General features: G+C 55.3%; 1 long non-coding RNA gene across 1 annotated transcript; it reads left to right on the forward strand.

Moving 5' to 3' along the window:
• The first annotated feature begins 14,627 nt into the window (after nt 1-14,627).
• On the forward strand, nt 14,628-15,904 carry LOC140681125 (uncharacterized). Its single transcript, XR_012052375.1, has 3 exons — nt 14,628-15,171; nt 15,454-15,612; nt 15,799-15,904. It is a non-coding gene; the product is annotated as an uncharacterized lncRNA (long non-coding RNA).
• Nucleotides 15,905-22,745: the final 6,841 nt, after the last annotated feature.

Here is a 22,745-nt window from a genome sequence, read left to right on the forward strand (position 1 = left end):
CGCTGGTGCCGTCAGTCGCGGTTGCGGCGCGCTGATTGGTGGGAGCGGGGCGCAGCACGGCCCCGGCGGCGGGCTGAGGGCGGCCGTGGGCGGCAGCGGCGCCATTGGCGCCAGGAGCGTCTGTGCGGGCCCGGGAGCGGCGGCAGCGGCCGGAGCGCGGTGAGGCGGCGTCGGCGGAGCTCGGAGGCGGCCCCGGCGCAGGTGGGAGCCGCGCTGGGTTCTGCGGGGGCTCGGGGCTGGCTGCGGGCGGAGGGGGCGGCAGGGGGCTGCGGCGGGTCGGTGGTGCCGTGTCCGGCCCGTGCCGGCCCCGGGCTGAGGGCGCGGCGGGAGCGGCTGCCCGCGGTCTCCTTCCCGCCGGGGCCTGGGCAGGAGCCGCTGCCGGAGCAGCGCTGGCTCGGCCCGGCTGCTGTGGGTAGGACCGAGGGGGCTGCCCCGCGGCCGGGAGCGTGCGGGGAAATTCCCGTCGCCGGAGGTTTCTGTGGCCGGAGGAGAGCGAGGAGTCCTGTAAAAGTGACTTTATTGCTGAGCAGGGGGAGAGGCCGTGGGGCATTTGCCGTGCGCTCTCTGCCATGGTTGTAGTCCGCAGCCTCCTTTTTATCCTCATTTTCCCGGCCGCATCTCCCTCTGCCTTTGCCCACGGGCTGAGGTCCTTGGAAGGTTCAGACTTCCCGATGCGCCTGCTGCCTGTCCTCGTTAATATGCACCCTCCTTTTGTATACCAGCCGATACTCATGGCTCTGTTAAGCCTTTGTTCTTCTCCTCGAAGTTTGAGAATGTAGCGGGACTTTGAGCAGCTGTCTGGGTCAATTTGTGACATTTATTGGAACTGAGGGTTTCTCCCGTAGCTTCCTAATCTACAAGTGCCTGGCTCTCTCTCCAGGCAGATTTACTCCTTGACTCTGTTTTGTTCTTCCCGGGTCCTCTTTGGTTTTGGGATTATTCTCGGTGCCCTCATTCCCTGTCCTTTTGTGGCCCTTTGTGGATCAGGAGGCCTGGCTGCCACCTGCATCCCCTGGCTCAGCTGCTGGATGAGCTGCACTGCCAAGGTGTGGAGCATGGTAAAAAGATGAGAGTTGCTGCAGCACAGAAGAGGAGAAGCAGCATTCGTTTAACCCCTCTTCTGCCGGGGAGCCACATTAGCGTGTCCCATTCCCATCCTTTCCATGTTTGGACCAATACATAAACTGCTCTCCTATTTCCTTTGTTATCTTTTTCAGCACTTTTCCCTTGTCATCTCTTTGCCCACAGCAGTTTGAGCCATTTAGTTTTCCACAAACTTCCTTTTTTTCTGCTCACAGATAATCTGATCCCATCCCGTGGTGAAATGTTGTGTTCCTCTTTCAGTGGATTGGTCGGCAGGAAGGTCAGGAGCTGGAGCTGTCTGGTTGGTTCTTATTCCGAGGACAGTTTGTAATGTAATGATGCCATTGAAATGATAAATGGGTTCTCTGCCTCCTGATATGAATTGGTTTGGGTTCCCAGGGGCTGGTCCATGGTGTTGTAGAATTTTTTCTGGTGGCCCTTCATATTTTCCTCATTTTTGGGTGCTCCCTGCAGCCGGGGCTGCATCAATTGACTGCATTTTTCTAATTACATCATCAAATACTTGAATTCCAACTAATTTCCCTGGACTTGTTCTAGCAAAAGCCCCAGAGCTCTGATACACCCTGTACAGCACAGACAGTGACAGCAGATGTTGGAGTGGGCAGAGGGATTAACTCCCCCCCTTATTTTAGTGAAGATTTCACAACATTCTCCATTTGCTGTTTCCCTTTGCAGCCTCAGCCATTTCTGTTTCAGAGTCAGATCCTCACCATGGGCTCTGCCTTCAGCCGTGCAGATTCCATCTGTGCAAGCAGGCAGAGCTTGGGGTGAGGGGCAGAGGGAATCAGCCAATTCCTGCCCCAGGCAAGAAGAGCCAGGTACATTGTCCCCACTCTGCCCCAGGAGTGTTAATTTGCATTTCTAAAGCTCCTCCTGGGTGCCTGGAATGCAGCTTCTCTTCCAGAGCAGCTTCAGCAGCCTCACATGTTCCCTGCCCCCCAACCTGCTGCTTTTTCTTTTTTTTTTCTTTCAAATCTTCTATTTATTTTTTTTCCTTCAAATCTTCTATTTATGAGTTAAAGGGTCACCTTCAAATATCTTCTAGTTTCACAAAATGTTGCCTTAAGGTGAACGTCGAAAAACCCAGACCAAAATTTTTCTATCTCTAAGAGCCACGCACAAACATACACAAAAATTTTCTAAGTCAATTAAATTTTTTCTCCTTCTCCTCTAAGTAAAAACTTATTCTCTCATCCCTGACCCAAACCTAACCAGCAATATAGAAGTAGGAGTAATTTAAAAATACTGTAATGCTCTAAACTTAGCACTGAAACTGCAGGAAAAAGAAAAACTACAACAATATGTTTATTGTTAGAGTTAAGGCATTCCTTGGTTCTGGCCAGGATGTGCAACAGAAATCATTCCATCCCCACATAGCCCGGGTGTGCAGAGAAAATCGTTCCATGACACGTAAAGTATCAGTAAAATATATCAGAGTATATAATAAATAAAATACTATCGGAGTAAAAGCTCCGTGGCTTTTACTAAATTTTTCCCAAACTTGATACAGTCTGAACCAGTCTAAATTCACTGGTTTAATGTTCCAAAGTTTCAAGTTGTGCAGTTTTTAGTATTTGGTTTCCTATTGGACCCGGATTTCTTTGCTTCTGCTGTTAATGAGGTGGGAAGTGCTGATTTCCTTCTCAGCCTTCTGCAGACCAGGTGTCTGCAGCCCTGGCAGTGTCTGGGGTAGGTGTTGGTTGCTGTTTGCTGCTGGGGTTGATTTTTTGCTGCTGGGCATTATCTTTGTGGGCATCTTTTGGGCCATTCCCAGTGTGTTGAGATGTTAAACTCATCTCCATTGAGTGGTGTAACATCCCTTAACAAAGCCTTTAACATTTCTTTCCCCAGGGCCAAGGCAAAGCAAGCCTGAGTAGAGAAATGAAAGGTTAACAATGTTAAAGTCTATGAGCTGGTGTATTTTCCATCAATGCCATGGCAGGCAGGGCAGTGTGTGAGTGTAAGTGAGAGCCAGAGTGGAATTGTCCCGTGCTCTTGCCCAGCAGCTGTGGCAGGGCAGGCCCAGAGAGCGCTGAAGCTGCAGCAGTGGCAGCAAGGGCTGTCCCCGGTGGCTGGAGCTGCCAAAGGAGGGTGGCCAGGCCGAGGATTTCAGCAGAGGATGTGTGGGCAGCCCCAGGGCCTTGCCCCGCTGTGGAGCCCTGGCTGCTGCTGCGCTGCCTTCAGTGCAGCTCAGTGGGGGCCTCCCATCCTCCTGCTGCAGGCGGGAAGTGCAAATCTCCGGGGCTGCAGAGACCTGGAGCCGAGGCTGAGGGGTCCCCCCGTGCTCAGCTGTGCTGGCGGCTGTTTCTGGCCTCGGGGCCACTTGGCACGGGCCACGCCACTTGGCCACCAGTGGTGCTGCTCTGCACTCCTTAGGCAGGAGCCGATGTCCTGCTGGGATGGTGGCAACAGCAAAGTGCCAAGGCAGGCTCTGTGCCAGCCCAGCTTCCTGGGGGAGAGATTGCACCAGAGACAGGATTCTGGCCACAGACTGCTTTAAATGTGCATCCCTTATCTCCACCCTGCACTAGGTGGAGAATTACCAGGGTAAGGAATTCCCGAAATCAATTGCAAGGAGACATGATTGAATATCTGCCCTGGGTCTGGCCTTGCCCAAGCCAATGGCAAAAGCCGTACCCATGGCATCTTGGTTTCTATCCCCAGCTTCCAAAGGTGTTTCTTTCCATCCCCTTTCATTCTTTGTACCCAGCCTGAGCTCTGGGGGTGCCAGGGGTTCTAGAGGTCCCATTGTATTCCTAAAGCTGCCATAACCCCCTGGAGGATCTTTCCTGTAAAATGAGCTCTGCTGTCTGAGTCTATGGCTTCCACAATCCCTTTTATATGGATTACTCCTTTCAGTGGTTGCTGAGCAATCAGGATTGCTTTTGCCGACCCCGTCCCCTGGGTGCTGGGGCCCCCTTGGGCCCTGGGGTTGGTCCCTCAGGGGCTGTGGGAACTCTGCCAGGGCCTTTGCCTTCAACTTGGCCTTTTGCTCATCCCTTCTTGCCTTCAGCTGCTGTGCCTTTGTGCCCAAGTGCTGCAGGGCCTTCTTCTGCCACTCCTGCAGCCCCGGTCACTGCCTGTGGGTGCTCATCCTCTGAGAGCTGCTGAGCTTTCTGCAAAATCTTTCCTTTCTGCAGGGACCCAAGCCAAATCATTCACAGAAAATCCTGAACTTTCCATGTGCATTCTGCATTTCCCAGATGTTGCTTTGTTTTGCTCCTTGTGCTCAGGGTCCCCTGCACAGCCCGTGTGGCAGAGCCGGTGCCTGTCCTGCCGCAGTGTCCAAAGGCGGCCCCCCCGGCGGGCAGGGCCGGCAGCTCCCCGGAGCCGGGCAGCGGCCGGGGCGTCCCGCAGCCTCCTGGGGGCCGGGGGCCACTGCCGGCCCTGCCCGGGGCTGGTGGGCTCAGGCAGCGCCCGGCGCTGAGCCCCGGCTGCCCCACAGCCCCGGCCCGGCCCCGCAGCTCCCCACAGGCCCCCAGCCCTGCTCCCGGTCCCGCACCTCTGCGCCCGCTGCTGCCGCTGCCCACCACAGAGAAACCAACCCCTGACATCCTCACCTCCTGCTTTTCCTCTCCTGGAAACTGGGAATTCAAAGTATCAGCTGGCAAATTGTCAGGATAAGACCCTGCTGAAAAACATCCCCATCCTGAGTATTTTTCTGTTCCTCCTCTTTGCCATCATCCTTTTTCTTACCACACACATTCCTCCTGCTGCTTCTTGCCTGAACCATATTGCTGCACACTCCCCTTCACCTGATCCCTTCCCAGCACACCAACACCCTCCATCCCCTGTTGTCCAAATCCCTTCTCCCCTTCCCTTATTCACCCCCTGGGTGTCCATGTCCTTAATTACCTCTGGGGGAATGTGCAAACCACCTCAGCATTCTCCCATGGGACCCTTCAGAGACATTTTGGGATCATCATCCCTTTGGCCATGACCCCTCTCTGGCTTTCCCTTTTCTCCCCTCCATGGGTGCCCTGCCATGTTCACTCCCCGAAGATCCCAGGGCACTCACTGATGAGATTTTCAGTGCTCTCTCCCTGCTGACTCTTCACAGACCCCCCTGATGTGTCACTCGTCTGTCTCCTGGTCACTCCCGGGTCCCCAATCAATCCCCGGTGCCGCCGCCAGCCAAGGGAGCCGATCACCCAAAGTGGGGGAGGCACCTTCAGCTGCACTCCCTGCCCCAGGGTGTGCGGGAAAATTGACATCACCAGAGGATTCTGTCCACAAAGCAGACAGAGGAGTCCTGTGAAACTAATTTCATTCCTGAAAATGGGAGAGGCCATGGGACCTTCCCCATGGGATCTCTCCAATTGTTGGAGGACACAGCCTCCATTTCATCCTAATTCTCCTGGCCACATCTCCCTCTGCTTTCCCCACTGGCTGAAGTATTTGAGAGCTACAGACTTCCCAATCCACCTACTACATACTCCCTTAATATGCTCCCCGCTTTTATATAGCAAATAATATTCATGGCTCTGTTAAGTCTTTGTTGTTCTTCTGAAAGTTCATGAACTGAGCAGGGCCTTGGCTGAGCAGCAGTCTGTGTCATCAATTAATAACATTTTCTGAAACCAAGGCTTTTCCTGTCACTTACTTACATGAAAGTTGCTTGACCCTATCTCCGAGCAGATTCAGAGCATCTGTTTGTAAAGACACTTTGCTCTTGTTCCTTTCATGGGGGTCCCCCGTTTGTGGGACATCCCCCCTGGAGCAGGGTGTCCCCTCTTTGCTGCAGGCGCAGCCCTCAGGCAGAGCTCAGCCAATCAGAGCCCGCGGCGCTGATGACTCACCAGTTGCCAGGCAGACTCGCAGCTCCCCGCGTTCCCCACCTGGACCCCACCTGCGCCCCCCCCTCGGCCCCATCGCCCCGCGAGGGGAATTTGGGGAGGTGGGAGTGGGGCAGCGCCAAGGCCGGGCCCCCCCGCGCTGTCCTGGCGGGAGCGGCTGCAGTGGGGACCGAGTGCGGGCGGGAGCGGCCGAGAGCCCAGCGCTGCCCCAGCCCGACCTGCCCCAGCTCCATCCCTGCCCCTCGGCTGGGATGCTGTGGGTCTGGGGGGGAGAGGGAGCCGGCAGTGGGTGCTGGGCCTGGGGGCAGGAGGAGAAGGGAAGGAGAACCAGGCTTGAGGAACAGAATGGTCAAACGATGCAGGTGGCAGGAGAGGGTGGGATTGTGCAGGAGAAGGAGGAATAGCAGGAGGAAGAGGAGTGTGAGGAAGAGCAGGGACACAGGAAGAGGAGGAGGAGCAGAAAGAGGAAGCAGCAGAAGGTTCCATCCCTCCCTGTGTCTGCAGCCTCCCTCCAGCCCCAGGAGCATTGCTTCCCCCACATGCAGCAGGTGACTGTGGAGGGGGATCCATGATTTTCACGGGGTGAATCTTGGTGTTTCTGAGCTTTTTTGGGCTAAATGTTGGTGATTTGGTTTTATGTGGCAGCTGAATCTTTATGTTTTGGAGGAGGTTTTTGCTGACTTGTGATGTTTGGGGAGTTTTTGGTCTGTATCTTGAAGTTTGTGTGATTTTTGGGCTAAATCTTGATGTTTTGGAGGTTCTTACAGACACAAGATTCCCAATGACTTCCTGAGATAAACTGGAGCAAGGAGGAACCTCCAGTCCAAGGTGCTCTCCTCTTGTTTTTTCCCCCAAACCAGGATTTTTCATTCCCTAGGCGTGGCTGGATGGAGGAGGAGGAAAAGCCCCGGAGATGCTGCAGGAGGAGGAGCTGCAAACCCAGCCCAGGGAGCTGCGGGGAGGAAAGAGCCCCCCTGAGCCAGGAAGGCGGGCGGAGATCCAGCCGGAGCTCGGAGCTGGTGGAGAAGCCTCATGGCAGGGAGAAGCCCCACAAGTGCTTGGAATGTGGGCAGGGTTTCAGCTGGAGATCCAGCCTGATCGTGCACCAGAGGATCCACACTGGGGAGAGGCCCTACGAGTGTGGGGAGTGTGGGAAGAGGTTTTGGACCAGCTCCGATCTCCTCGTACATGAGCGGAGTCACACAGAGGAGAGGCCCTTCCGCTGCCCCGACTGCGGGGAGGGCTTCAACCGCAACTCCCACCTCACCGAGCACCGGCGCATCCACACCGGGGAGAGGCCCTACGAGTGTGGGAAGTGTGGGAAGGGTTTCAGACAAATGTCTGGCCTGATCGAGCACCTGGTGATCCACACTGGGGAACGGCCCTATGAGTGCTTGGAATGTGGGAAGAGCTTTGGGCGGAGCTCAGGTCTGAGAACACACCAGCACATCCACACCGGGGAGAGGCCCTACGAGTGTCCCCAGTGTGGGAAGAGGTTTCAGACCAGCTCCAATCTCCTCCTACATGAGCGGATTCACACAGAGGAGAGGCCCTTCCGCTGCCCCGACTGCGGGAAGGGCTTCAAGCACAACTCCAGCCTCACCAGGCACCGGCGTATCCACACCGGGGAGAGGCCCTACAAGTGTGGGGAGTGTGGGAAGAGCTTCTCAAAGAGCTCAAACTTGACCCAGCACCAGCGGAGGCACCACTAAGGGAAGCCCTGTGAGTGCCCCGAGTGAGGGAAGAGCTTGGAGTGAGGGAAGAGCTTGGAGTGAGGGAAGAGCGTGAGGGAAGAGCTTGGAGTGAGGGAAGAGCGTGAGGGAAGAGCTTGGTGCGCTGCTGCAGCTCCATCCCCATGAGAGGATCCGGGCTGGATGATCCCCAGTGACCCCCGTTGGGCAGAGCCCTGGTGCCCCCGTATGGGGAATAAAACAGAGAGTAAAGCAATGGAGCTGATAAAGGGGCCCAATATCTGAGGCCTGACTGAGCAGAAACTGTGGGAGACACAGACACAGTTTAAGTCTCCCTGGGCAAGGAGTGACCAAGCAACGTGGTGTGAGACTTTGTGATAAAATAATGTTACCAGGTGATGTCATGTCATGAGGAATGTGTAACCAATGGGAAATTGTACCAAAACCAGAGCCCTATATAAGCACCCTACAAGTAAATCCCTGTATAAACACCTGGTACACACAATAAAATTGGCTTTGGTCTAATCTCGGATGTCCCCGTCTCTCCCTGGTGGATATCCCTGTTGTGGGTGATCCCCGTTGGGTGGGGGGAAGGTGTTGGAGGGATTTCTTTCCCTTCTCCTCGTGCTGCCGTGGTTTGGTTGGTAATAAATTCCCTCCCTGTGCCCGGGCTGGGTCTGTTGTCCCCGTGGTTTGGTAATTAATAAATTCCCTCCTTGTGCCCGGGCTGGGGGGTCCACAGGGGTCAGGACCCCCCAAAAACTCTCACAGACACCCAATCCCCTCCAAGTACCTTCCTGGTCCCTCCCAGCCCACTCAGGATCCCCTGAAACCTCCCTCGTGATCCCTTCCTCACCTCCCCAGGACGCACCAAAGCCCCTCCTGTCCCTCTCAGCATCCCTGAGTTTATTTAATAAGAATAAAGTTTAATAATTAGAGTAATAAATTAACAATTAGAATAATAAAAATTTAAGAGTTAGGACAATTACAAGACAATAAAAAGCAAAGAATTACAGACGTCCGGACGCTGTCTGTGAAAAACGCTGCGAGGCCTTTCCCGTGAAACATGGAGGGCATGAAGGAGGAGAAAAAGGACAAAACACACCCAATTTCCTCCATCTTGTCCCCTCTGAACCCCTAATCTAGAAACCTAAAATTTTACTTTTGCACTCGTGCCACACTTAATTATTACTCGTATCAAACACTCAAAGCTTGTAATTCATCCTGTAGGATTGAAAACTCTTTTCCATGGACAGAGATCAGAGACAGTGTCTCTGGGGGCTCTGTCCAGGGGGTTCCTGACCCCTGCCAGGGTCCCAGACCTGCCAGGGCAGCCAGAGGGAAGCCCTGGATTCCCACACTGTGGAGCTTCTGTCTTCCTCTGTCTCTCCTTCCTCTCCTTCTAATGCTCTTTATATGGAACATTTTTGGGTACCTGAACAATTTAAGTCTTTAAACCTTTCCAGACTAAATGGGCTGAGTGAATGAAGTTACTCCTATGACAAGTGATTTAAACTGGATTGGTTTTGTATTAAATGCTTTTCCAAAGTTTCTTGTTTTTTGTACTTTGCCAGTAAAATTTTGGGGGGTCCCGAATGGGCGCTGAGGGGCACTTGGGGATCCCGGAGGGTCTGGGGGACACTTACGGGACAGATGGGGGCGGTACCGGGGCGGTTCTGTGGAGCGCGGGGCATGACGGGTGTTGTAGTCCCGGCCCCAATGGGGCTCTATTGGGCTGCGGGGCATGATGGGAGTTGTAGGCAAAAGAAAAGATGGCGCAGACTCCAGGCACCGCCCCCAAAGCCATGATCGATCCCTGACGCTGATTGGTTGATGGCCGTGATGGGCGGGAGTCACGGCCAATGGGAGGCAGTGGAGGCGGGAACAGCCCATTCAACCCCTCCAGTCCCTCCCAGCACAGCCCAGTTCATCCCCAGTACAGCCCAGTACAGCCCCAGTGCCCCTCCAGTCCCTCCCAGCACAGCCCAGTTCATCCCCAGTACAGCCCAGTACAGCCCCAGTGCCCCTCCAGTCCCTCCCAGCACAGCCCAGTTCATCCCCAGTACAGCCCAGTACAGCCCCAGTGCCCCTCCAGTCCCTCCCAGCACAGCCCAGTTCATCCCCAGTACAGCCCAGTACAGCCCCAGTGCCCCTCCAATACATCCCAGTACAGCCCAGTCCCTCCCAATACACCTGAGTTCATTCCCAGGCCCTCCCAGTTCCCCCCAGTGCCATCCATATTCCGCTCCAGTGCCCCCCAGTTATCCCCACAGCGTTCCCGCCCATTGTGGGGCAGCGGCACAGACGGAATGTCCTGCGGCCCAAATCCCTGCTCCTGCCACACAGTGCCCGGCCTTCTCCCCTCCTCCTCCTCTCCCAGCACGGCACAAATTCCAGCTCGGAGGAGGCTTCCCCAGAGAGGGCTCCTGCTCCAGCCTGAGTGTCCCTGCAGAGGAACAGGGCATCTTTCAGGCACTTCCACAAGCTCAGGGTTCTTACTTCATGGGGAATCTGGGATGAAAATGGCCTTGTTAGGAAGGACAAAAGCGGAGGGAATGGGTTGGAAATTATTAGTAAAAATGTTCCATTGTACAGGGAAAGTTCACAAAATCATTCCCTGCTTTTTTCCTTTTCAGATTCTTTCAGCCATCCACTGAGAGGACCAGCTTGTTCTGGTGCTTTCCATGCACTGATTGTACTCTTGATTTATATCAGTGCTCGAGAGGTGGAAGCTTCTAAACTGAACACAGAAACAAACTCCCTCTGTCAGCCCATTTTCATCTTCTACATCACTTTCAAGATGTCCATGGGGATGTTGGAACGATTATCACACTGCTCTCCAGTTCTGGCTGCAGGCTCGGGAGATTCTTTCTCTGCATTCCCTGACAATTCCTGGGAGCCCGTCATGGTTTCTTAGGCTAGAGCAATAACAGTGAAAATCTCACCCATGGCACAACTGCCCAGCCCACAAGGAAAAGAAAGAACAAGCTATAAAGTTCTTCAAATATTTGTCCCACTTTTCTGCAAGAGTCGAGCTGCACACACGGTGTGGGAAGCCAAGAGAAGCTGCAGCTGGTGGCACATCTTGTGACAGAAACTGCTCAAAGCTTCCTCGTTCTCCAGCAAAGGTTCTTGGAAAGAGCAAACAGGATTGTGGAGAAGATTCTGGGAAAACTGAAAGAGCTATTAAGAAATGAAATGAAAATGGAAAGCAATAATCCAAGATGTTTTTCTCTGTTTATTTTTATGCTCCCCTTTTCCATCTTACACTACTTCCCCCTCCCATTAATTGCAAATGGATCTCACTTCTAAGATCCACAATTTGGCAAGTTTTAGACACTCTAAAATAGCATGAGCTACACACATTTTACCTTCCCCTGTTTTTTCTTTTTTTTCGTTTTTTTTTGGTTTTTTTTTTTTTTTTTTTTTTTTGGTTTTTTTTTTGGAAATCAATGATGGATAGGTAAGTGCAGTTCTTGGGTCAGGTACAAATTCAGCATTCAGGGAATGCGCTCCGATAGCGTTTGACCCTCAGCAGGGACAATGCACAGCAGCGGCCGAGGGGATTCCTGTGCCCCTGGGCAGGAGTCAGGACTCTGGGTCTGGGCTGAACACGGCAAAGTTCCCGTGTTTGGACAGAGGAAGGGGCTGTCCCCGGGGCGCGCGGGGCTCGGCCGTGGGGCGAACGGGGAACGGACACGCGGACAAACGGCCTCGGTGCTTCAGTTGCAGAGGCAGCAGCGGCGGCGGCGGCAGCAGCGGCGGCAGCAGCGGCAGCAAAAGCAGTTTTTCTCTTCTTTCTCTTTCTCTTCTTTCTCTCCGGCTGTGGGACACCTTCCTCTCGGTGTCCCTCACCCGCTGTCCCTCCCCTCTCCCCGCCTCCTTCTCCCCCATGCCGGGCCGGGCCATGCCCCCGGCCCGCCCCCGGCCCCGGGCGGGGCTGCCCCGTCCGCGCCCCCGCCCGCCCCGCCGCGGTCTCGCCTCCGCCCGGCTCTGGGCGTGCTGGCGGTGGCGCTGCCGGGCGGGCATCAGTGCCCGGGGCTGGGCCCTTTGGCTCCGCCTGGCCCGAGCCCGGCCCCGGCCCCGGCGCAGGCTCCGGCCCCGGCCCCGGCTCCTCCCGGGCCCCGCGGAGGACACACGCGGCACGGCCGCTGCCGCCTCCGCCGCGGCTTCCCCGGCCCGAGCTCCGCCGCTCAGCAGCGCAGCCGCCGGCCCCGAGCCTCCCGTGTCCCGTTCCCGAGACCGAAGGCCTGGGGATGGCCGGCCCGGGGCGGTTGAGGGGCGCTCGGGGGCCGCTCCTGGCCCCGGGCCGAGCGCTGACAGCCGCGTCCCGCCCGCAGGGAAGGCGCAGGAGGCGCTGCAGCAGCGGTACCGAGTGGGTTCGCTGCTGGGGCGCGGCGGCTTCGGCAGCGTCTTCGCAGCCACGCGGCTCTCGGACGGTGCCCCGGTGAGTGGCGGGGCCGGCGGCGGGCGCAGGAGGAGGAGGAGGAGGAGAGGGATGGAGGAGGAAGAGAAGGAGGAGGAGGAGGAGGAGGAGGAAGAGAAGAAGGAGGAGGAGGAGGGAGGAGGAGGATGGGGCTCGGCAGGGCGGGCGGCGAGCTGAACCCGGTGGTGCCTTTGGTTTGCAGGTGGCCATCAAAAGGGTGCCACGGAACCGCGTCCGGCACTGGGACGAGCTGGTGAGTGAGCGGGGCCAGCGGGAACAGCCGGGCCGTGCCGGGCGGGGATGAGGCGAGGCCCGGCATGGGGGAAGCCACCAGGACCCCTCGATGGGGAGCGGGCGTGGGGCCAGCGCAGGGCGCAGAGCATCCCGGGCTGGCTGAGGGGTTCCCCAGCCCTGGCAGGACATCAGTCCCACTGGTGGCACCGTGGTCCTCCCGCAGCCCGACGGCACCAGCGCACCCCTGGAGATCGTGCTGCTGGACAAGGTGTCCACTGGCTTCCCTGGTGTGGTCCAGCTGCTGGAGTGGCTTGAGCTCCCCAACAACATCGTGATGGTGCTGGAGCGGCCGGAGCGGTCTCAGGACCTCCTGCATTTCATTCGGGCACGGAGGTTCCTGTCTGAAGAGGTGGCACGGCAGCTGTTCCGCCAGGTGCTGGAGGCCGTGCGGCACTGCACCAGCCGTGGGGTCCTGCACCGCGACATCAAACCAGAGAACATCCTGGTTGACCTGGCCACTGGCCAGGCAAAATTGATCGACTTTGGCTGCGGCACCTACCTGCAAGACACAGCCTACACTCACTTTGCAGGTGAGCCCGGGCAGGGGTGTGCTCCCGGTCCCGCCACCTCATGGCCCAACATCTCACAGGCCAAGCTGGGTGTGGCAGCGAGGATTCTCCCTTTTGCTGCCAGTCAGGGTACTGAGCCTTCCCCTGAGTTGCTTTTGAGCGGGGCTGGGTGGGGAGGCATCTTCCAGCCCCACTGGCAGCCTTTGCCCACCACTCTGCCTGGGGCTGGGGTTGGAGCAGCAGCAGCCAGCCCGACAAAAGCACCTGTGGGTGGGGGTAGCATAGGAGGGAGCCAGAACCAGTGCACCAGCCAGTTTGGTGTGCAGGTGAGAGGAAGGGCTTGGGCTGCTCCACTCACCTTGTTTGCCTTGGCTTCATAATATTTTTAGGGCACTGCAGGCAGGGAGGATAAGGAGATGATTTTTCCCCCAGCCCTGAGTGGGTTTTTGCTTTGCATGTCACGGTCAGGCCTTGCCGGGGCTTCTGCTGCCCTCTTCCAACACCAGTGGCTTCTTGTCCAGCCCTGAGTTTGTACACAAGTCCCAGGTGCTGGCGAGAGTGCAGCAGTCGCCCCGTGTGCCACTGGGGCAGCCCCTGCACGCCCAGGGATGCTGGGGCCAGGCTCTGGAAGCAGCAGCATCCCCCTGATGAACTCCATCTGTATTCCACAGGAACACTGTCATACAGCCCCCCGGAATGGACCCACTTGGGCTGGTACCATGGCGAGGCAGCAACGATCTGGTCCCTGGGCATCCTGCTGCACCAGATGGTCTGCGGGCAGCACCCTTTCAGGAGGGGCCGGAAGATCAGCTGGGACCATCAGCTCTCGCTGCCACAGCGGCTCTCTCCAGGTGGATCCTCATCTCTGGCCACGGGGGAATACCAGTGCTGGGAGACAGCAGCAGCTTGTGAGCATCTCGCTCTGGCAGCCGCTGAGGAGGTGGCACATGTCCTGCTCTCCTGCTCTCCTCCACAACAGGGAATTGATGGGAAAGTTTAGGCACAGCTCTGAGCACAAAAGCAGCATGGCCTGGGCATGGGAAGAGTGGGGCAAAGCAGACAGGAGCCTTCTCTAGCTGACCGGTGGTTTCTGGTTTCTCTGCCCAGAGTGCCAAGATCTTATCAGGTGGTGTTTATCCATGCACTTCTTGGACAGACCTTCATTAGAAGACCTGTTCTATGATCCTTGGATACAGGATATTCACCTGCCATAGAAAAAGGGAGAGAGCCACATGCACACTTTGCTCCAGGGCCCTGGTGAGTTACAGGTCCACACATGCCCTGGCAATCAGAAGCAAGGAAACCCAGACTTTTTTCCCTGCCTGTATCAATGCACTGGGATTGTTGGGTGGGAACACGCAGCCCTTGTGCTGGAGCTGAGCTGCTCTGCCCAGCACTGGTGGCTGCCATCCGAGCTGGTTTTGCTTGTCCTGCTTCCCTGACAGCTGGGGCCCTGGGCAGAACCCTGACAGCCTGGTCTGACCCCCAGGGAAGGAGAAGGAGTCCTTGGAGAAGCTGTACCAGGCGGGGCTGCTGCTGCTGCTGGAGACAGCGACGAAAACATCAAGGATGACAACCTCTTCCTCAACCTGGCCACTGGCAGCTGAAGATGATGGACTTGTGGCACCGTCTTCAAAGCCAGGCTCCACAGCGAATTCGCAGATGAGTCCACAGCCGGGGAAATGCTCCCAGATTTGGGCATTGCTCAGACTGGCTGGGAACAAAAGTTTCTCCCTTTGCTGGGGCAGATGCAACTTCAGTCGGCTGCCCAGCTGCTTTTTGGCAGGGCTGGGGGCATGGGCTGGGGTGGATACAAGATGGGAGTTGGCTCCTGGCCCTGCCAACAGCCCCCAGCACCCAGCATGGCCTGGGCTGAGGCTGGGGCTGGGGCTGGGGCAGCCAGCCCGGCACAGAGAAACCCCCATGGCGGGAGCAGAGGTGGGACTCCAGAACCTGTGCAGGGGCTGCTTTGCTTTGCAGGCAAGGAAGGGCTTGGGCTGCTCCACTGCCCTTGTTTGCTTTGGGATCACCGTTATTTTGGGGGGCAGTGCAGGAGGGAAGAGAGAAAGTGTGGCCTTCTCTCCCCCATGGGGGGGATTTTCCCTAGCATGTAGGGCTTGGGCCTTCCTCAGACCTCTGACAGAGATAAGAGTTTTTTTCTTGTTTCCCCTTGTCTCTAATCTCTTTTCAACAGTTTGTTGTTTGTTTTTCTAGAGGAAGCGTTCTATGTAAGGTCCAGTCGGGATTGGGAAGTGCCTGGGAGCAGCTGCAGCGTGGATGGGCCGTGCCCTTGGAGAAGGCCGAGGACATCGTTTGGGACCAGCTTTTCTCCCAGCGGAGGATGGCGTGAGGTGAGTCCCCGTCTGCTTGGCATGGTGGGATCAGAGCTTTTGGGAGACAGCAACAAGCACAAGAAGGCTCCTGCTCTGGGCAGCTGCTGAGGGCTGGATGTGCTGTGGCTGGCTGCAGGCTGGGAATGTCCTGCCCTCCTGCTCTGCTCCCAAAGGCAGCAGTGATGGGCAGCTCTGGGCACAGCTCTGGGCACGGCCAGCATGGCCTGGGCTCTGTGGGCAGCTGGGACAAGGGGACAGCAGCCTTCAGCTGACGGGGCTTTCTGGTTTCTCTCCTTGCAGCCGGGCTCTGCGGGTGCTGAGGCTGCTCTGGGCTCTGCCAGGGCTCTGCTGGGCTCTGCCCCGGGCACAGCTGGGCTGGCTCTGCCCTCACATTGCTCTGACAGCTTTGCATCAGACGAGCCCGTTGGAGCACAGTGCCTGAGCTTTCTGCTTTGGCAGGTGAGTGAGACTCCCCTGCAGGCCAGGAGATTGCAGCTGGGGACACACATCCAATTGGCAAGGACCCAAACTCCCCATAGTCCCAGCTGAACCCCTGGATCTCTGCAGGAACGCCTGGATCTCCACTATTCATTCTTCATTTCTTTTTGGCTGGAATTGTGCAGTTGCACTTTCTTCCTCCTCTAGAAGTGCCATGAGTGGCCAAAGCTGGCAAGTGAGCCGTGTTCCTGAGGCAGTGCAGTCTGGAGCTGATGGATGGAGAATTGCCCTTCCCACTTCCAAACCAGAGCAAAAAGCCGTAAGTGGGATTTTTCATCCGTAAGAAACCCCTGACAATTTCAGAGGGAATGTGCAGCTCATTCCCAGAGTGAGAAGAAAGGTCATCTTCTAAAGGATTTGGGGTTTGACAGAGTTGAGATTCCCAGTCCTGCCTGGAGCTGGAAGGGCCCCAATCAATTTCCTATTGCTTTGACCACAATTTAAAAAAAAACATGTTGGAAAGAAACCCCAAAAACTGTAAAAAAGGCTGTTGAGGTCAGTAAGATGGATCCATGCCATCAGCACATTTACCATGTAAATAACTGAGTTCTCTTTTTAAAAATATCATTTACCTCTTAATGCAAAGTTACAGAAGTTGTTTCTCTAACACTTGGATTTTATTTGTATCTTTTACAATTCATCTAATTGTATTTTTTTTCTTTTTCCTTTTTTTTTCTTTAAGCATAGGTCCTGGCCCTCTTCCAGCCAAAAGGGAAAGGGCCCCACCAAGCCTTGTTACCCACAGACAACATGGTAAAGCTGAACACTAAAGGACCTTGGGGGCATTATTCTGGAATTAAAAAGTTGCCAGCTCCATGGACAACAGAATTATTGTTCCTAACCTGAATGACATTGAGCAAAAAGAATGAAGAACGGTGTCACTAAAGTACTACTGACGTTTGCCAAAACACCTCCAGAGTTTCACCAAGGGATCAGTCATCAAAATGTTTTGGAAATTTAAAGACCAAGGTAGCCAAAGCACACAGTGTCACTAATTGCTGGGTATGTTCTCAGCTGAAGCTGGGAGGAATGGGGTTCCCTTGGAGGGCCCACCCTGTGGGGTGGCCAGAACTCTGTCAATGGGCTCTGCCTCGTAACGGAGTCAATGAAGGGACAGTTAGAGAAACCTGTGCTGTGGGACACGGGAATACAACGATCAGTGTGACAGGATTCACTCAGATTTCCCGTCAGGAGAAACCAAACCCTGTTACAGTTATAGAGGCTACAGTGTCAGAAGATTTCTGTGCTTTACCATCACTCCCAATGTCAGTAGAACTTGGGGTGCTGCAGCTGGTCAGTGTCAGTGTCACACCGCTCCCAGCTGCAGGGCCCCCATTTAGGGTCCTTCAGCAACGACCACACGGAAGACTTAGGGCCCAGAGAACATTTTCCACCCAAAGAGTGCCTTGGGTTTCCGAAAGCAAAGGATTCTGGTTCACCCTGTGCCCCATGTGCGCTGCCCCATCCCGTGGAGTTGACATGAATGAGCTGAATGGATTATTAGAAGAGGTAGTAAATGATACTGTTGAAATGCCCATTAGCACATCCTATGAGCTCCAACAAACACAAATGGGGACTCCAGAGAACCGCATGGCCTTGGATTATCTGCTTGCTGGCCAAGGAGGAACCTGGGCTATCAGGGGACGGGGATGTTGCACTGCTAGCAGTGATGGGTTTGAAGGCCAACAGTCAGGAATCACCTTGACAGAAAGAGCAGTAGAAGAGTGGCAGAAAGAAGAAAATTCTTCTTGGTGGGATTAGCTTTGTGGCTGCCAAATTAGAGGCTACTGTGAAATGCATTGGTGGCAGGGCCTGTCATCATTGCAGTGTGTGCACTTGGTGAGTTGCTGTGATACTTTGTGCTGGGAAGTGGAGTATTGAGACCTTTCTTAAAAGAGACAGTCTCAAGAAAAGAGAGGCATTTGATAAATAACAGAGAATAGCAACTATTTAGGCATGTTTTAAAAGGAACGTGAATAGCTCTGAGTAATGAACTTAAACTGCACTTAATTGTAGAACAAGAGGAGATGCCTTTATGCCTAATACCTAAATCTAAGCTGTGTTACTGAAAGAATTGTTACAAAGGTTGTAGTTGATTGTAGGTCTCAGGACCGATCAAAGTACCAAGGCCTGAACAGGTTGTGATCAAGGCCTGAACAGGCCCTGAGGCAAAGCTCACCTCTAGATGAACCTTCCAAGCAAATGTTGTATTTGTATCCACTCATTAAGGAAGCATGATTAACAACACGATCAATGCATGTGTTCCTTGATAAAACATGGATTTATCTTTCTGTATTTAGAAACAGACAAGGCCCCATCTGGCCTTGTTTGGGGGTGAAGGATCAAAGTCAACTCCCTTGGTTCCTCCTTCAGCCCTGGCCAGGCTTTGGGAGAAAGCAGTCAGGAGAATGAAAGCAGATGTTCTCGCAGTGGCAGTGATGCCAGCTTGTTTGTTTAACAGTGTAAAAGCTGGGTCCTCTCACAGCTTTGGGCTTGGAGCCTCATTGCTTGCAGAGGTGGAGGCACCTGCAGGAATTCCCAGTGTCTGGGAGTGGCTCTCCAGTCCTTGGCTTCCCCCAGCTGATGTGTGGCTGTGGATGATGGTAAAGCCTGAGGCTAACTGGTGATGGATCTTTCCTTAATCACTCCAGGCAATCTCTGGTAGCAATGACTGGATGCATTGCTGAGCTTCTTTTGTAATGCTTTGCTAATGATGATGTGCTTTGCTGAGCTTATCCTTTTGTAATTCTTTGCAGCTGTGCATGATATAAATGACACAATTCCTTGAGTTGGTGTCTGTGTCTTTGGTGCTGACCCTGCCCACTGGTGAGACAGGGCCCCCTCCAGCCTAGAGTGTTACCTGGGAAGAGAAAAGCCATCACTCCAAATGTCCCCCCTTCCTCCTTGTTCCCCCCACTTTATACCCTGAGCGTGATGCCTGCCCTATGGTCTGGGGTATCCCTGGGGTCAGTGGGGGTCACCTGCCCTGGCTGTGTCCCCTCCCAAGCTCCCCCGCAGCCCCAGCCCCTCTCCAGCGTGGCCAGAGGAGGGGCAGGCCAGGCTTTGGCTCAGTGGGAGCTCAGCAAGAACAAAAGCATCTCTGTGTGCCCAGCCCTGTGCTCAGCACCCGGCCCAGCAGCAGCGTCTCAGTGCCAGGGTCTGTGCCATCAGTCCCTGCCAGGGGTTTCCATGGCACCTGCCAGGCCAGGTGACCCAGGTGTGGTGTCCCAGTGAGGGCTGCCATGCAAACAGTGCCCAGCACTGCCCCTTTCTGTCTGCCTGACCTGGCCTTGGCCCTGGCCCTGCTGTTTGCTGCAGGTTCCGCGGCGCCTGACCGGCCCGCGCGGCACAGGGCAGGCGGCCACGGCACAGACCCACAGCAAGGGCTCCCCTCTGGCTCTGGGCAGTGACACCAGCCCTGAGCAATGGGCTGGCGCACTGGGGTCAGTGCGGTGTCCATGGCAGCAGTCCCTTGCAATGGCCCAGTGCAGGTTGGGATGATGATCCACCCTCACAGCCGGCCCAGGGCAGGTGTGTGGTGCCCTTCCCCACAGCCTGTCTGCACTGAAGCACTTCCAGGGCTCTCTGCATTTCCCTTCCTTCACTCTTGAGTCACTCACACACCTCTCAGTGGCCCACTGGGAGCTTTGAGCTGCAAGGAGTGCAAAGCTGGTCTGTCCTTCAGGAGTGGCTCTCATTCTGCCCTGAGCCAACTCTGGATTTGTGTTCATTGCAGATCTTCCTGTGTGTCTACATCATTCCTTGCAGGGCTCTGCCTTGGGGAAGGGGAACCTTCTTGGAGGTACCTAGGGCTTGGCACACACTTGAGGAGTGTGTCTGTTTTAAATGGGGAAGCTTAGGAGTTTTAGATTGCTTCAAAAAATAAAAGAAGAAAACCCCTCTTTGCATGAGCGCAGCCAGTTCTCCAAGCACAGCAGGTCCCAGGTGACTGAGCAGAGACAGGACGGGCTTGGGCTATGTGGGGCAAGGTTGTCCACACTGCCTCAGACCTCCAGGCACAGCTTCTCTGACTAGGCCAGACATCCTCAGGAGAGTCCCTGGGCCAATATCAGTCGCTGAATGCTGCAGCCACCTCTGCTCTAAATAGAACAGTCATCAAATATACTCTTCAAAGAGGAATGTGGATTTATTGGAAGCTCTTGCAAATAGTTTTCCATCAGTATTGTAGGAAACCTCCTGACAAAGAATCTCCAGGGTCTAATTCCAGCAGATAATTGGAGGCCATGGTTGCACAAACCTCTCAGGACCCCAAGCAAAAGCCCAAGTCCTTTGAAGAACCGGCAGTCCCTGGGGGCATGAAGGAGGGCCCAGGGCCATTCCTGACCAAGGCTCCCCAGGGCCTCTTCCCAGCAGCTCCCTGAGGCCAGGAGTGCAGGGAGGCAGAGGCTCTGTGTAGGCAGCTCAGCTGCTGAGCAGAGCCTGGGCTGGCTGGAGGCAGCAGAAAGGCCAAGGCCTGAGCCCCAGCCCCAGGGAAGGCAGATCCTGTCCCTCCCCGCCTGCTCAGGGCTCTGCCGGGAGCACTGGCATAGGGAGGGATGCTGAGGGCAGGACAAGGGATGGCAGTGCCCAGCCTGGCTGGGGCTGTGCCAGGAGGCCCCAGTGCCTCAGGACAAGGTGTCTCCTCCTCACAGCCCTTGGTGGCAAGACGCTGCTGTGCCCCAGGGCACCAAGGCCTGGCTTCTCCTGGCCACTGCCAGCCTTGCCAGGGCCCTTGGCCATGTCCAGCACAGCTTGTCCTGCGCTGTCCCACAGCTGCTGCTGTGTCCCTGCAGGCTGCACACTCCCATCTCGCTGCCCCCCCGGGCCCTGCCCTGCCATTGCCAGCCCTGCCCTGCCCCTGCCATGCCCAGGGCATGTCTGCAATTCCCCCAGGCAATGGGTGGGGATGGGCAAGTGTTCCTGAGGGCACAGGGAGGGGACAGCTGGGCTGGACTGACCCAAGGGATCTCCCATTCCATGCAATGTCATGGTCAGCAATAAACTGAGGGAAAGGAAGGGGATAGGGCTGGCAGGGAGGGCTGTGGAGATTTTTTACCAAGACATTTCTCATACAAAACACAAAGTACATGTTCTTGATCCGTTCCTACCAGAGGTGGCTGGACTGATTGTCTGCTGATGAGAATCAGCAATAGAGGATTGATCTCATTTGTTGTTTCTTTGCTTCCACCTGCGGCCTTTGCCTTTTGAGGCCCTTGCTGAGGAGGGTGTAGAAGCCCAGAAGATCAGGACCTGGTCTGCATGTCCCAAACATCAAAAACTGGATGGCTGTGGGACCAACCAAGGATTGGTGAGAACAGCCAAGACTTCTTGGCAATAACACACTGTGAGGAAGAACAGACTGTGTCTGCAGAAGGGGCCATGAAGATAAAGGCAGAACTTTGCCAGGACAAACATCCTTGCTCTGGCTCCTGGGCATAAGCACGACATGGCCCAAGTGCAGGAATGAGAAGTGGGCATGGACTGTGGGGGGATCAACACCACCAAAGACCCCCAAAGCCTCCGAGCCATTTCCAGAAAGGTGTAGCAGAACTAACTGCACGTGATAAGTCATTTGCACAGAAAGTGAGACGCTTATCACCAGGGCAGGAAAAAGTGATCAGTGAAGAGGTCCTCCCACCAAGGCCAGGCACATTTGTGCCCCAGCACCCTGGACATCCCATTGGCTGGATCAATGCTGGAACCAGGACTGGGGATCTCTTCTCTCTCTCTCATTTTCTTTCTCTCTGCCCTTCTGATTCACGTGTCTGTCTCTGTCTCTCCTGTCTCTGCCTCTCTTCCCTTTCACCTTTCCTCTTGTGCCTTTATACAAAAACTACTGATATGCCCTTTTATAGCTCAGGGACTGACATCCCAATTTCTATGCCAAATGCATAATGAATTAAGAAAACTTTATAGGCCTTTGTGGACTCTCTGAGCTTTTTAATTTCTTTCAGCCATGAGCATCTACAAAACCTGAGTGTCTCCTTTGCCTTAAGTTTGGGAGATCACAGAGAGTGAGGGAGAAAGAGGCTTGCTGGCCCCTGATGGCCGCACACATTTAACCCGCCAGTGTCGTTTTGCTCAGCTTTTCTCTAGCAGGCAGCATTAACCAGATGCAGCTGCGCAAGGGTTTCCAGCAGCTTGGCATCATCCACAAAGGACTTGGAAGTGCATTTGTCCCATGGCAAAGGGAATATATGAATATTCCATTGTAGTCAAGGGCTGGTCACTGAGGGATGTCACCAGGGCGTGGCTGCCAAGAGGACTCAGTTCCATGATTGAAATTTGACCCTCATTGTTCAGCCAAATTCCCACTCACCCCATGTTTCATTCCTTCAGCCCATGTCTCTCCAATCTGGCTCTGAGGAGACCCAGCAGACCACGTCACAGACCCTGCTAAAGTCTGGGCAAACAACATCCCCTTCTTTTCCCTGCCACGTGTGTTCTGCAGTCCCTGCCCTGTGCTGCCAGTGCCTGGAATGGCTGCAGGAGGATTTGTCACATCCCCTTCCCTGCTGAGCCTGACCAGTCTGTGACTGTCCCCATCCCCTCCCTACCCTGTTTGCAGACTGGTTCTATGTGTGCCCTTCCCAAGTGCCCGGGACCCTCTGGGATGGCTCTGGCCTTTCCAGGGGCTTTGAGAGAGGTCTCACCATGACACTGCCCAGCCTTCTCAACATCCCTGACAGCAAAGGCCTCTGCCACATCCCTCAGTTCCAGGTCAGTGCCCAGGGCACAGCACGGCCCTGTCCAGGTTCTCAGGGTGCTTCAGAAGGGAGGCAGCTGTGACTTCTCCCTGCAGACCCACCACTCTCATGTCCCTCTGGGCAGTCCGTGGCTGTCCTGAGCATTTCCCCTGGAGCCTCCCTGCCCTGGATGTTTCTCTCCATGAGCTCATCTATAAATTGGCTGCTCCACTTTTTGTACCCCTGGGGATTGCCTCAGGCAACCCTGGCCCCTGCCAAGGTCTGTCAGTCGACTCTTCTTTGCCTTTCATCCCTGGAGGTTTCTTTCTTGCCACTTGAGGTGTTGTCATGCTGCACTTCCTAGCAACAAGCTCACCCGTTTCTCAAATGTTTTTTGCAAAGGCACAG

The sequence above is a fragment of the Taeniopygia guttata genome, chromosome 31, assembly GCF_048771995.1.
Source record: "Taeniopygia guttata chromosome 31, bTaeGut7.mat, whole genome shotgun sequence".
Classification (NCBI taxonomy): Eukaryota; Metazoa; Chordata; class Aves; order Passeriformes; family Estrildidae; genus Taeniopygia; species Taeniopygia guttata.